General features: G+C 36.5%; 4 non-coding genes across 4 annotated transcripts; all 4 read left to right on the top strand.

The window, feature by feature from the left end:
* Positions 1-3,670: 3,670 nt before the first annotated feature.
* TRNAC-GCA (transfer RNA cysteine (anticodon GCA)) lies at positions 3,671-3,742 on the top strand. Its single transcript has one exon. It is a non-coding gene; the product is annotated as a tRNA-Cys (tRNA).
* Positions 3,743-11,016: 7,274 nt separating this feature from the next.
* Positions 11,017-11,088, top strand: TRNAC-GCA (transfer RNA cysteine (anticodon GCA)). The gene has a single exon. It is a non-coding gene; the product is annotated as a tRNA-Cys (tRNA).
* A 1,643-nt stretch (positions 11,089-12,731) lies between these two features.
* On the top strand, positions 12,732-12,803 carry TRNAC-GCA (transfer RNA cysteine (anticodon GCA)). Its single transcript has one exon. It is a non-coding gene; the product is annotated as a tRNA-Cys (tRNA).
* A 1,891-nt stretch (positions 12,804-14,694) lies between these two features.
* On the top strand, positions 14,695-14,766 carry TRNAC-GCA (transfer RNA cysteine (anticodon GCA)). The gene has a single exon. It is a non-coding gene; the product is annotated as a tRNA-Cys (tRNA).
* Positions 14,767-15,804: the final 1,038 nt, after the last annotated feature.

The raw sequence follows: 15,804 nt of genomic DNA on the forward strand, positions 1-15,804 counted from the left end.
GAAACATGAGAAAAGGATTCTTATCAAGAACAATGTACAATTATTAGACTGAGAAAACAACGTAATATTTCTAACTGGAGGTTTTATTTCTCAATCCAAAATGTCAATCACACATTGCCAGCACGTCAGCATGAAAGTAGACTGCAATTACTTCCGAAACAACAAAGATTTCGTAATCATGAGGAAGGAGAAGAGAACTAAAAAAAACGACGGAGGTAGGAGCTGATTGAAAGTTTTTTTTGTAATTTTAGAACCTTCTGTCTCGAAAACCCATTTACAATGAAATATTTTTGGATTATCTGGAATTTAATTCCACATGAGTATTTTCATCACATGCAGTCAGTCCTTCTGTTTCTGTTTTTGACTTATACGGCCAAACCTCTGGGTCTGTCAGGGTGATATTTTGCAGCAACATTCCTCTCCTGGTGGCTGGTAACAGGGATTGCAAACCTCGTTCCGGTCACGTGACATCAAGTAGGTCGAAATGGCCGACACAGTAAATTTCTTCAAAAATCTTCTTCTCTAGACACACCAGCCAGAATATTACCAACTTTGGGAAACAACATGAGGAAAGGGTCCTGATGTTAAATTGTGGTGGCCAGGCCGATCAAATGACTGGGAGTGTGTGAAAATGGTGGTCACACAAATTCCTTCTGAAATCTTCTTTTCCTGATCCACTGGTCAGAATGCTGCCAAATTTGGGTTACAGCATAAGGCCAGGGTATGGATATTAAATCGCCAAAATCATGCAAATCAATCAATGGAAAATGTGTCAAAATGGCCGATATCTAAATTTTTTGGGAGAAATCGCACAAATTCCTCAAAAAAAACTTCCTCTCAAGACCTCCAAATGAGAATGCCACCAAATTTGGGTTATAACATTAGAACAGGGCCTAGATAAGCTGCAGCTCCAGTGATCTTATGTTTGTCTTCAGTTGGGAAACAGTGTGACAGCTGTGGGTGTATTTGCAAATGCCTGGTCCATTCACTTCAATTGATCTGAAACTTATCCCCCATGAAGGAAACATTAAATATCGAGTTTGACAGCAGTAGTGGTATTTGCAAATGTCTGGTTTATTCACTTTTCTCATTTTTGTAAATCACAAAAACATTATCCAACACTTATTTTTGTTTCGATAAAGTTAGAATTATTCTGATACTCATTAAACCAAAAAGGAAACAGGAATAATAAATATGGAGTTGACAGCTGTGGAGAGAAAAAAAATTGAATACCAAACCACAAACCTTGCAATGATACTGATTTTCATCAATAAATAATCATGAGAATGAACTTTCAGGAACTGAAAAGGGAGAAGAGTGTCCAACTATTAATTTGTAATTGGTCACTGGCTTTGGCATCAATGCATTTAATTTATTGTCGACCATTGGTGTAAAAAAGCCACAAGTATGAAACAAACAGATTCAAATGGAACATGTCACCACCATGAGAACATTTAAATTCCATCAGATATGGCAACAATCGGGAATTGGTGTTCCCAGCTTACAGCCATGATGGCAGAAGACGTCATTTTCCTTTTTGCCATCTCCATCCCACCCCATTTATAGTCTCATGTGGGCACAGACAACTTGTGGGTTGTGAGTGAAGTGGAAGAAAGAAACCACTGAAAAGGGGAAAGCAAATTGAAGAAAAGAAAGGAAAACTTATTAATTTATCAAAGGCTTGTTCATCTTTGTCATCATGAGGGGATACAGCTCAGTGGTGGAGCATTTGGGTGCAGTTTAAAATGTCCTCAGTTCGAATCTGAGTGTCCCCTTTATTTAACACTTTTTTGATGATAATTTTTTTCATTAAAAACAACAATTTGAAAGGAGGAATTATTCGGTCTGTGATGAGAGTTTTCGTTGTCTTTGTTGAACACCTCAAATAAATATTGAAAGAATGTGAGGAAAAGGAATTTCAAGGTTGCTTTGCATTTCGAAATGATTGTTTAACAAATTGTACAAACATGATAAAATGATTCTTATCAAGAAAAATGTGCAATTATTATAATGAGAAAACAACATCATATTTCTAACTGGAGGTTTTATTTCTTTATCTAAAATGTCAATCACACATTGCCAGCACGTCAGCATGAAAGTAGACTGCAATTACTTCAGAAACAACAAAGATTTCTGAATGATGAGGAAGGAGAAGAGAACTAAAAAAACGACAAAGGAGGGAGCTGATTGAAAGATTTTTTTGGAATTTTAGAAACTTCTGTCTCAAAAACCCATTTACAATGGAATATTTTTCGATTATCTGGAATTTAATTCCACATGAGTATTTTCTTCACATTCAGTCAGTCACTCTGTTTCTGTTTTTGACTTATTTGACCAAAACCGCTGTGTCTATTCGGCTGAAATTTAGCAGCAACATTCGTCTCCTGATGTCTGGTAACAGGGATTGCAAACCTCGTTCCCGTCACGTGACATTAAGTCGGTCAAAATGGCCAACACAATCAATTTCTTCAAAAATCTTCTTCTCCAGACACACCAGTCAGAATATTACCAACTTTGGGATAAAATATGAGGAAAGGGTCCTGATATTAAATTGTGGAGGCCAGGCCGATCAAATGAATGGGAATGTGTGAAAATGGTGGTCACACAAATTCCTTCAAAAATCTTCTTCTCCTGATCCACTGGTCAGAATGCCACCAAATTTGGGTTACAACATGAGGACAAGGTATAGATGTTAAATTGCCAAAGTCATGCAAATCAATTAATGGAAAATGTGTCAAAATGGCCGACATCATCAATTTTTGGGAGAATTCGCACAAATTCCTCAAAAAAAAACTTCCTCTCAAGACCTCCAAATGAGAATGCCACCAAATTTGGGTTATAACATTAGAACAGGGCCCAGATAAGCTGCAGGTCCAGTGGTCTTATTTTTGTCTTCAGTTATGGAAACAGAGTGCGACAGCTGTGGGTGTATTTGCAAATGTCTGGTCCATTCACTTCCATTGATCTGAAACTTATCCCCCATGAAGGGAAAATGAAATATTGAGTTTGACAGCTGTGGGGCTGTTTGCAAATGTCTGGTATATTCACTTTTCTCATTTTCGTGAATCACAAAAACATTATCCAACACTTATTTTTGTTTCGATAAAGTTAGAATTATTCTGATACTCATTAACCCAAAAAGGAAACAGGAATAATAAATATGGAGTTGACAGCTGTGGAGATAAAAAAAATTGAATACCAAACCACAAACCTTGCAATGATACTGATTTTGCATCAATAAATAATCATGAGAATGAACTTTCAGGAACTGAAAAGGGAGAAGAATGTCCAACTATTAATTTGTAATTGGTCACTGGCTTTGGTATCAATGCATTTAATTCATTGTCGACCATCGGTGTAAAAAAGCCACAAGTATGAAACAAACAGATTCAAATGGAACACGTCACCACCATGAGAACATTTAAATTCCATCAGATATGGCAACAGTCGGGAATTGGTGCTCCCAGCTTACAGCCATGATGGCGGAAGACGTCATTTTCCTTTTTGCTGTCTTCATCCATCCCATTTGGAATCCTGTGTGGGAACGGGAAACTTGTGAGTTGTGATTGAAGTGGAAGAAAGCATCCGTTGAAAAAGCAAAAGCAAACTGAAGAAAAGAAAGGACAAACTGATTAATTAATCAACGGCTTGTTAACCTTTTTCATCATGAGGGGATATAGCTCAGTGGTAGAGCATTTGAGTGCAGTTCAAAATGTCCTCAGTTCGAATCTGAGTGTCCCCTTCAGTAGGATCTTTTTTGATGATTATCTTTTCACTCAATTCAACAACTTGAAAGGAGAAATTGTTTGGTTTGTTATGTCATTTTGTGTTGTCTTGATTGAACATCTCAAATAAATATTGAAAGAATATGTATAAAAGGAATGCCAAGGTTGTTTTCCATTTCCAAATGATGGAGAAATAAATCATAATTATATAAACGATGAAAGGACTCTTATCATGACAAACAGACAATTATTATGCTGTGAAAACATCGTCATATTTCGAAATCGAAAGTTTCATTTCTTCATCTAAAATGTCAATAATTTATTGCAAACACATCAGCATTAAAATAGACTGCAATTAATTATGAGAACCGATAATTTATGAATGACAAGAAGGAAGAAGTGAATGATAAAACACGACAGACGACGGCGCTGATTGAAAGATTTTCTTTGCAGTTTGAGAAGTTCTGCCTCAAAAACCCATTTACAATGTAATATATTTTGATTATCTGGAATTTAATTAAACATCAGGTCTTGTCATCATGCACCATCCATCCGTCTCTTTTTTTAATTCTCCGGGCAAACCGTTGGTTCCATCCGGCTGAAATTTGGCAGCAACGTTCCTCTCGTGATTGGTAACAGGGATTAAAAACCTCGTTTCGGTCACCCGGCTTGAAGAAGGTCAAAATGGCTGACAAAGCAAATTTCTTCAAAAATGTTCTTCTCCAGATCCACCACTCAGAATTGTACCACATTTGGGTTCCAACCTAATGCCAGGGTGAGAATGTTCAATGACGAAAGTCATGCCGACCAAGTGATGGAATTGTGTCAAAATTGCACATATTTTCAATGTTTGGGAGAATTGCATAAATTCCTTTTAAAAACCTTCCTCTCCAGACCCACCAGGTATGACACTAAATTTGGATTCTTACATGAGGCCAGGGACCAGATAAACTGCAGGTCCAGTGGTCTTATTTTTATCTTTACATATGGAAACAGAGTGTGACAGCTGTTGATGTGTTTACAAATGTCTGGAAAATTCACTTTTCTCGTTTTTGTTAATCAGAAAAAAATTGTCCAACACATATTTTTGTTTCGATAAAGTTAGAATTGTTCTGAAATTCAATCGCCCAGAAAGGGAACAGGAACATAAATATGGAGTTTGAGAGCTGTGGAGATAAAATATTGAATATCAAACCACAAAGCTTGAAATGACACTGATGTAACATCAATGAATATCATGAGAATGCACTTTGAGGAACAGAAAAGGAAGAAGAGGATCCAACTATTAATTTGTAATTGGTCATGGGGTTTCGCACGAATGCAATTATTTTATGATGGACCATTGGTCCAAAAATCACACGTATGAAACAAACAGTTTAAAATGGAACGCGTCACCGTCATGAGAACATTTAAATTCCATCAGATGGAGCAATAATTGGGAATTGGTGCTCCCAGTTTGTTGGCTTGATAAGAGAAGACGCCATTTTCCTTTTTGCCATCTCCATCCCACCCCATTTATAATCTCATGTGGTCACGGACAACTTGTGGGTTGTGAGTGAAGGGGAAGAAAGAAACCACTGAAAAAGGGAAAGCAAATTGAAGAAAAGAAAGGAGAAACTGATTAATTTATCAAAGACTTGTTCATGTTTATCATCATGAGGGGATATAGCTCAGTGGTGGAGCATTTGAGTGCAGTTCAAAATGTCCTCAGTTCAAATCTGAGTGTCCCCTTCATTTAACACTTTTTTGATGATCATTTTTTTCATTAAAAACAACAATTTGAAAGGAGGAATTATTCGGTCTGTGATGAGAGTTTTCATTGTCTTTGTTGAACACCTCAAATAAATATTAAAAGAATGTGAGGAAAAGGAATTTCAATGTGCTTTGTTATTTCGAAATGATTGTTTAACAAATTGTACAAACATGATATAATGATTCTTATCAAGAAAAATGTACAATTATTATAATGAGAAAACAACATTATATTTCTCATTGGAGGTTTTATTTCTTTCTTTAAAATGTCAATCACACATTGCCAGCACGTCAGCATGAAAGTAGACTGCAATTTCGTCAGAAAAACAAAGATTTCTGAATGATGAGGAAGGAGAAGAGAACTAAAAAACACGACAGAGGAGGGAGCTGATTGAAAGATTTTTTTGGAATTTTAGAAATTTCTGTCTCAAAAACCCATTTACAATGGAATATTTTTCGATTATCTGGAATTTAATTCCACATGAGTATTTTCATCACATTCAGTCAGTCACTGTGTCTGTTTTTGACTTATTCGACCAAAACCGCTGTGTCTATTCGGCTGAAATTTAGCAGCAACATTCGTCTCCTGATGTCTGGTAACAGGGATTGCAAACCTCATTCCCGTCACGTGACAATAAGTCGGTCAAAATGGCCAACACAATCAATTTCTTCAAAAATCTTCTTCTCCATGACACACCAGTCAGAATATTACCAACTTTGGGAAACAACACGAGGAAAGGGTCTTGATGTTAAATTGCGGAGGCCAGTCCGATCAAATGAATGGGAGTGTCTGAATATGTCGGTCACGCAAATTCCTTCAAAAAATCTTCTCCTGATCCACTGGTCAGAATGCCACCAAATTTGGGTTACAACATGAGGACAGGGTATGGATGTTAAATTGCCAAAATCATGCAAATCAATTAATGGAAAATGTGTCAAAATGGCCGACATCATCATTTTTTGGGAGAAATCGCACAAATTACTCCAAAAAAAACTTCCTCTCAAGACCTCCAAATGAGAATGCCACCAAATTTGGGTTATAACATTAGGACAGGGCCCAGATAAGCTGCAGGTCCAGTGGTCTCATTTTTGTCTTCAGTCATGGAAACAGAGTGTGACAGCTGTGGGTGTATTTGCAAATGTCTGGTCCATTCACTTCCATTGATCTGAAACTTATCCCCCATAAGGGAACATGAAATATCGAGTTTGACAGCTGTAGGGCTGTTTGCAAATGTCTGGTATATTCACTTTTCTCATTTTCGTGAATCACAAAAACATTATCCAACACTTATTTTTGTTTCGATAAAGTTAGAATTATTCTGATACTCATTCATCCAAAAAGGAAACAGGAATAATAAATATGGAGTTGACAGCTGTGGAGATAAAAAAAATTGAATACCAAACCACAAACCTTGCAATGATACTGATTTTGCATCAACAAATAATCATGAGAATGAACTTTCAGGAACTGAAAAGGGAGAAGAGTGTCCAACTATTAATTTGTAATTGGTCACTGGCTTTGGTATCAAAGCATTTTATTCATTGTCGACCATCAGTGTGAAAAAGCCACAAGTATGAAACAAACAGATTCAAATGGAACACGTCACCACAATGAGAACATTGAAATTCCATCACATATGGCAACAGTCGGGAATTGGTGCTCCCAGTTTGTAGCCATGATGGCAGAAAACGTCATTTTCCTTTTTGCTGTCTTCATCCATCCCATTTGGAATTCTGTGTGGGAACGGGCAACTTGTGAGTTGTGATTGAAGTGGAAGAAAGCATCCGTTGAAAAAGCAAAAGCAAACTGAAGAAAAGAAAGGACAAACTGATTACTTTATCAAAAGCTTTTCATTAATTTTATCATGCGGGGATATAGCTCAGTGGTCGAGCATTTGAGTGCAGTTCAAAATGTTTTCAGTTCAAATCTGAGTGTCCCTTTCAGTCAGATCTTTTTTGATTATTATCTTTTCACGAAATTCAACAACTTGAAAGGAGTAATTATTCGATTTGTGATGTAATTTTGTGTTGTCTTTATTGAACATCTCAAATAAATATTGAAAGAATATGTATAAAAGGAATGCCAAGGTTGTTTTCCATTTTCAAATGATGGAGAAATAAATCATAATTATATGAACGATTAAAGGACTCTTATCATGACAAACAGACAATTATTTTGTTGTGAAAACGTCGTCATATTTCGAAATGGAAAGTTTCATTTCTTGATCTAAAATGTCAATCATTTATTGCGAACAGATAAGTATTAAAATAGACTGCAATTAATTATGAGAAACCATAATTTCTGAATGACAAGAAGGAAAAAGTGAACGATAAAACACGACAGACGAGGGAGCTGATTGAAAGATTTTCTCTGCATTTTGAGAAGTTCTGCCTCAAAACCCCATTTACAATGTAATATATTTTGATTATCTGGAATTTAATTCAACATCAGGTATTGTCATCATGCACCATCCATCCGTCTCTTTTTTGACTTCTCTGGGCAAACCTTTGGGTCCATCCAGCTGAAATTTGGCAGCAACGTTCCTCTCGTGACTGGTAACAGGGATTAAAAATCTCGTTCCGGTCACGTGGTTTAAGTCGGTCAAAATGGTGACAAAGCAAATTTCTTCAAAAATGTTCTTCTCCAGATCCACCACTCATAATTGTACCAGATTTTGGTTACAACTTTATGCCAGGGTGAGAATGCTCAATGATGAAAGTCATGCCGACCAAGTGACGGAATTGTGTCAAAATGGCACACAATTTCAATGTTTGGGAGAATTGCATAAATTCCTTCAAAAACCTTCCTCTCCAGACCCACCAGGTATGCAACTAAATTTGGATTCTAACATGAGGCCAGGGACCAGATAAGCTGGAGGTCCAGTGGTCTTATTTTTATCTTTGGATATGGAAACAGAGTGTGACAGCTGTGGATGTGTTTACAAATGTCTGGAAAATTCACTTTTCTCGTTTTTGTTAATCAGAAAAAAATTGTCCAACATATGTTTTTGTTTCGATAAAGTCAGCATTGTTCTGAAATTCAATCGCCCAGAAAGGGAACAGGAACATAAATATGGAGTTTGAGAGCTGTGGAGATAAAATATTGAATATCAAAACACAAAGCTTGAAATGACACTGATGTAACATCAATGAATAATCATGAGAATTCACTTTGAGGAACAGAAAAGGAAGAAGAGTATCCAACTATTAATTTGTAATTGGTCACGGGCTTTGGAACGAATACAATTATTTTATGATGGACCATTGGTCCAAAAATCACACGTATGAAACAAACAGTTTCAAATGGAACGCGTCACCGCCATGAGAACATTTAAATTCCATCAGATGGAGCAATAATTGGGAATTGGTGCTCCCAGTTTGTTGGCTTGATAAGAGAAGACGCCATTTTCCTTTTTGCCTTCTCCATCCCACCCCATTTATAATCTCATGTGGTCACGGACAACTTGTGGGTTCTGAGTGAAGTGGAAGAAAGAAACCACTGAAAAAGGGAAAGCAAACTGAAGAAAAGAAAGGAAAACTGATTAATTTATCAAAGACTTGTTCATGTTTGTCAGTTTGAGGGGATATAGCTCAGGGGTAGAGCATTTGAGTGCAGTTCAAAATGTCCTCAGTTCAAATCTGAGTGTCCCCTTCATTTCACACTTTTTTGATGATAATTTTTTTCATTAAAAACAACAATTTGAAAGGAGGAATTATTCGGTCTGTGATGAGAGTTTTCATTGTCTTTGCTGAACACCTCAAATAAATATTGAAAGAATGTGAGGAAAAGGAATTTCAAGGTTGCTTTGCATTTCGAAATGATTATTTAACAAATTGTACAAACATGATAAAATGATTCTTATCAAGAAAAATGTGCAATTATTATAATGAGAAAACAACATTATATTTCTCATTGGAGATTTTATTTCTTTATGTAAAATGTCAATCACATATTGCCAGCACGTCAGCATGAAAGTAGACTGCAATTACTTCAGCAAAACAAAGATTTCTGAATGATGAGGAAGGAGAAGAGAACTAAAAAAAACGACAGAGGAGGGAGCTGATTGAAAGATTTTTTTGGAGTTTTAGAAACTTCTGTGTCAAAAACCCATTTACAATGGAATATTTTAGATTATCTGGAATTTAATTCCACATGAGTGTTTTCATCACATTAAGTCAGTCAATCTGTCTGTTTTTGACTTATTCGTCCAAAACCGCTGTGTCTATCCAGCTGAAATTTAGCAGCAACATTCGTCTCCTGATGTCTGGTAACAGGGATTGCAAACCTCGTTCCTGTCACGTGACATTAAGTCGGTCAAAATGGCCAACACAATCAATTTCTTCAAAAATCTTCTTCTCCAGACACACCAGTCAGAATATTACCAACTTTGGGAAACAACATGAGGAAAGGGTCCTAATGTTAAATTGTGGAGGCCAGGCCGATCAAATGAATGGGAGTGTCTGAATATGTCGGTCAGGCAAATTCCTTCAAAAAATCTTCTCCTGATCCACTGGTCAGAATGCCACGAAATTTGGGTTACAACATGAGGACAGGGTATGGATGTTAAATTGCCAAAGTCATGCAAATCAATTAATGGAAAATGTGTTGAAATGGCCGACATCATCAATTTTTGGGAGAAATCGCACAAATTCCTCAAAAAAAAACTTCCTCTCAAGACCTCAAAATGAGAATGCCACCAAATTTGGTTTATAACATTCGGACAGGGCCCAGATAATCTGCAGGTCCAGTGTTCTTATTTTTGTTTTCAGTTATGGAAACAGAGTGTGACAGCTGTGGGTGTATTTGCAAATGTCTGGTCCAATCACTTCCATTGATCTGAAAGTTATCCCCCATAAAGGGAACATTAAATATCGAGTTTGACAGTTGTAGGGCTGTTTGCAAATGTCTGGTAGGTTCACTTTTCTCATTTTCGTGAATCACAAAAACATTATCCAACACTTATTTTTGTTTCGATAAAGTTAGAATTATTCTGATACTCATTCATCTAAAAAGGAAACAGGAACATAAATATGGAGTTGACAGCTGTGGAGATAATAAATTGAATATCAAACCACAAACCTTGCAATGATACTGATTTTGCATCAATAAATAATCATGAGAATGAACTTTGAGGAACTGAAATGGGAGAAGAGTATCCAACTTTTAATTTGTAAATGGTCACTGGCTTTGGTATCACTGCATTTAATTCATTGTCGACCATTGGTGTAAAAAAGCCACAAGTATGAAACAAACAGATTCAAATGGAACACGTCACCACCATGAGAACATTTAAATTCCATCAGATATGGCAACAATCGGGAATTGGTGCTCCCAGCTTACAGCCATGATGGCAGAAGACGTCATTTTCCTTTTTGCTGTCTTCAACCATCCCATTTGGAATCCTGTGTGGGAACGGGCAACTTGTGAGTTGTGAGTGAAGTGGAAGAAAGCATCCGTTGAAAAAGCAAAAGCAAACTGAAGAAAAGAAAGGACAAACTGATTAATTAATCAACGGCTTGTTAACCTTTTTGATCACGTGGGGATATAGCTCAGTGGTAGAGCATTTGAGTGCAGTTCAAAATGTCCTCAGTTCGAATCTGAGTGTCCCCTTCAGTAGGATCTTTTTTGATGATTATCTTTTCACTCAATTCAACAACTTGAAAGGAGAAATTGTTTGGTTTGTGATGTCATTTTGTGTTGTCTTGATTGAACATCTCAAATAAATATTGAAAGAATATGTATAAAAGGAATGCCAAGGTTGTTTTCCATTTCCAAATGATGGAGAAATAAATCATAATTATATAAACGATGAAAGGACTCTTATCATGACAAACAGACAATTATTATGCTGTGAAAACATCGTCATATTTCGAAATCGAAAGTTTCATTTGTTGATCTAAAATGTCAATCATTTATTGCAAACACATCAGTATTAAAATAGATTGAAATTAATTAAGAGAACCGATAATTTCTGAATGACAAGAAGGAAGAAGGAAACGATAAAACACAAGAGACGAGGGAGTTGATTGAAAGATTTTCTTTGCAGTTTGAGAAGTTCTGCCTAAAAACCCCATTTACAATGTAATATATTTCGATAATCTGCAATTTAATTAAACATCAGGTATTGTCATCATGCACCGTCCATCCGTCTCTTTTTTTGACTTCTTCGGGCAAATCGTTGGGTCCATCCGGCTGAAATTTGGCAGCAACGTTCCTCTCGTGACTGGGAACAAGGTTTAAAAACCTCGTTTCGGTCACCCGGCTTGAAGAAGGTCAAAATGGCTGACAAAGCAAATTTCTTCAAAAATGTTCTTCTCCAGATCCACCACTCAGAATTGTACCACATTTGGGTTACAAACTAATGCCAGGGTGAGAATGTTCAATGACGAAAGTCATGCCGACCAAGTGACGGAATTGTGTCAAAATTGCACACATTTTCAATCTTTGGGAGAATTGCATAAATTCCTTTTAAAAACCTTCCTCTCCAGACCCACCAGGTATGCCACTAAATTTGGATTCTTTCATGAGGCCAGGGCCCAGATAAGCTGCAGGTCCAGTGGTCTTATTTTTATCTTTACATATGGAAACAGAGTGTGACAGCTGTGGATGTGTTTACAAATGTCTGGAAAATTCACTTTTCTCGTTTTTGTTAATCAGAAAAAAATTGTCCAACACATATTTTTGTTTCGATAAAGTTAGAATTGTTCTGAAATTCAATCGCCCAGAAAGGGAACAGGAACATAAATATGGAGTTTGAGAGCTGTGGAGATAAAATATTGAATATCAAACCACAAAGCTTGAAATGACACTGATTTAGCAGCAATGAATATCATGAGAATGCACTTTGAGGAACAGAAAATGAAGAAGAGTATCCAACTATTAATTTGTAATTGGTCACAGGGTTTCGCACGAATGCAATTATTTTATGATGGACCATTGGTCCAAAAATCACACGTATGAAACAAACACTTTCAAATGGAACACGTCACCGCCATGAGAACATTTAAATTCGATCAGATGGAGCAATAATTGGGAATTGGTGCTCCCAGTTTGTTGGCTTGATAAGAGAAGACGCCATTTTCCTTTTTGCCTTCTCCATCCAACCCCATTTATAATCTCATGTGGTCACGGACAACTTGTGGGTTGTGAGTGAAGGGGAAGAAAGAAACCACTGAAAAAGGGAAAGCAAACTGAAGAAAAGAAAGGAGAAACTGATTAATTTATCAAAGACTTGTTCATCATTGTCACCATGAGGGGACAAAGCTCAGTGGTAGAGCATTTGATTGCAGTTCAAAATGTCCTCAGTTCAAATCTGAGTGTCCCCTTCATTTCACACTTTTTTGATGATAATTTTTTTTCATAAAAAACAACAATTTGAAAGGAGGAATTATTCGGTCTGTGATGAGAGTTTTCATTGTCTTTGTTGAACACTTCAAATGAATATTAAAAGAATGTGAGGAAAAGGATTTCAAGGTTGCTTTGCATTTCGAAATGATTGTTTAACAAATTGTACAAACATGATAAAATGATTCTTATCAAGAAAAATGTACAATTATTGTAATGAGAAAACAACATTATATTTCTCATTGGAGGTTTTATTTCTTTATCCAAAATGTCAATCACATATCGCCAGCATGTCAGCATGAAAGTAGACTGCAATTACTTCAGAAACAACAAAGATTTCTGAATGATGAGGAAGGAGAAGAGAACTAAAAAACACGACAGAGGAGGGAGCTGATTGAAAGATTTTTTTGGAATTTTAGAAATTTCTGTCTCAAAAACCAACTTACAATGGAATATTTTTAGATTATCTGGAATTTAATTCCACATGAGTATTTTCATCAGATTCAATCAGTCAATCTGCCTGTTTTTGACTTATTCGACCAAAACCGCTGTGTCTATTCGGCTGAAATTTAGCAGCAACATTCGTCTTCTGATGTCTGGTAACAGGGATTGCAAACCTCGTTCCTGTCACGTGACATTAAGTCGGTCAAAATGGCCAACACAATCAATTTCTTCAAAAATCTTCTTCTCCAGACACACCAGTCACAATATGACCAACTTTGGGAAACAACACGAGGAAAGGGTCCTGATGTTAAATTGTGGAGGCCAGGCCGATCAAATGAATGGGAGTGTCTGAATATGTCGGTCACGCAAGTTCCTTCAAAAAATCTTCTCCTGATCCACTGGTCAGAATGCCACCAAATTTTGGTTACAACATGAGGACAGGGTATGGATGTTAAATTGCCAAAATCATGCAAATCAATTAATGGAAAATGTGTCAAAATGGCCGACATCATCAATTTTTGGGAGAAATCGCACAAATTCCTCCAAAAAAAACTTCCTCTCAAGACCTCCAAATGAGAATGCCACCAAATTTGGGTTACAACATTAGGACAGGGCCCAGATAAGCTGCAGGTCCAGTGGTCTTATTTTTGTCTTCAGTTATGGAAACAGAGTGTGACAGCTGTGGGTGTATTTGCAAATGTCTGGTCCAATCACTTCCATTGATCTGAAACTTATCCCCCATGAAGGGAACATTAAATATCGAGTTTGACAGCTGTTGTGGAATTTGCAAATGTCTGGTATATTCACTTTTCTCATTTTCGTGAATCAGAAAAACATTATCCAACACTTATTTTTGTTTCGATAAAGTTAGAATTATTCTGATACTCATTAAACCAAAAAGGAAACAGGAATAATAAATATGGAGTTGACAGCTGTGGAGAGAAAAAAAATTGAATACCAAACCACAAACCTTGCAATGATACTGATTTTGCATCAATAAATAATCATGAGAATGAACTTTCAGGAACTGAAAAGGGAGAAGAGTGTCAAACTATTAATTTGTAATTGGTCACTGGCTTTGGCATCAATGCATTTAATTTATTGTCGACCATTGGTGCAAAAAAGCCACAAGTATGAAACAAACAGATTCAAATGGAACATGCACCACCATGAGAACATTTAAATTCCATCAGATATGGCAACAATCGGGAATTGGTGCTCCCAGATTACAGCCATGATGGCAGAAGACGTCATTTTCCTTTTTGCTGTCTTCATCCCACCCCATTTATAATCTCATGTGGGCACGGACAACTTGTGGGTTGTGAGTGAAGTGGAAGAAAGAAACCACTGAAAAGGGGAAAGCAAATTGAAGAAAAGAAAGGAAAACTTATTAATTTATCAAAGCCTTGTTCATGTTTGTCATCATGAGGGGATATAGCTCAGTGGTAGAGCATTTGAGTGCAGTTCAAAATGTCCTCAGTTCAAATCTGAGTGTCCCCTTCATTTAACACTTTTTTGATGATAATTTTTTTCATTAAAAACAACAATTTGAAAGGAGGAATTATTCGGTCTGTGATGAGAGTTTTCGTTGTCTTTGTTGAACACCTCAAATAAATATTGAAAGAATGTGAGGAAAAGGAATTTCAAGGTTGCTTTGCATTTCGAAATGATTGTTTAACAAATTGTACAAACATGATAAAATGATTCTTATCAAGAAAAATGTGCAATTATTATAATGAGAAAACAACATTATATTTCTAATTGGAGGTTTTATTTCTTTATCTAAAATGTCAATCACACATTGCCAGCACATCAGCATGAAAATAGACTGCAATTACTTCAGAAACAACAAAGATTTCTGAATGATGAGGAAGTAGAAGAGAACTAAAAAAACGACAAAGGAGGGAGCTGATTGAAAGATTTTTTTGGAATTTTAGAAACTTCTGTCTCAAAAACCCATTTACAATGGAATATTTTTCGATTATCTGGAATTTAATCCCACATGAGTATTTTCTTCACATTCAGTCAGTCACTCTGTCTCTGTTTTTGACTTATTCGACCAAAACCGCTGTGTCTATTCAGCTGAAATTTAGCAGCAACATTCGTCTCCTGATGTCTGGTAACAGGGATTGCAAACCTCGTTCCCGTCACGTGACATTAAGTCGGTCAAAATGGCCAACACAATCAATTTCTTCAAAAATCTTCTTCTCCAGACACACCAGTCAGAATATTACCAACTTCGGGATAAAATGTGAGGAAAGGGTCCTCATATTAAATTGTGGAGGCCAGGCCGATCAAATGAATGGGAATGTGTGAAAATGGTGGTCACACAAATTCCTTCAAAAATCTTCTTCTCCTGATCCACTGGTCAGAATGCCACCAAATTTGGGTTACAACATGAGGACAAGGTATAGATGTTAAATTGCCAAAGTCATGCAAATCAATTAATGGAAAATGTGTCAAAATGGCCGACATCATCAATTTTTGGGAGAATTCGCACAAATTCCTCAAAAAAAAACTTCCTCTCAAGACCTCCAA

The sequence above is a fragment of the Eptatretus burgeri genome, chromosome 6 (assembly GCF_056783735.1).
Source record: "Eptatretus burgeri isolate ZD-2024b chromosome 6, Ebu_testis_v1, whole genome shotgun sequence".
NCBI lineage: Eukaryota > Metazoa > Chordata > Myxini > Myxiniformes > Myxinidae > Eptatretus > Eptatretus burgeri.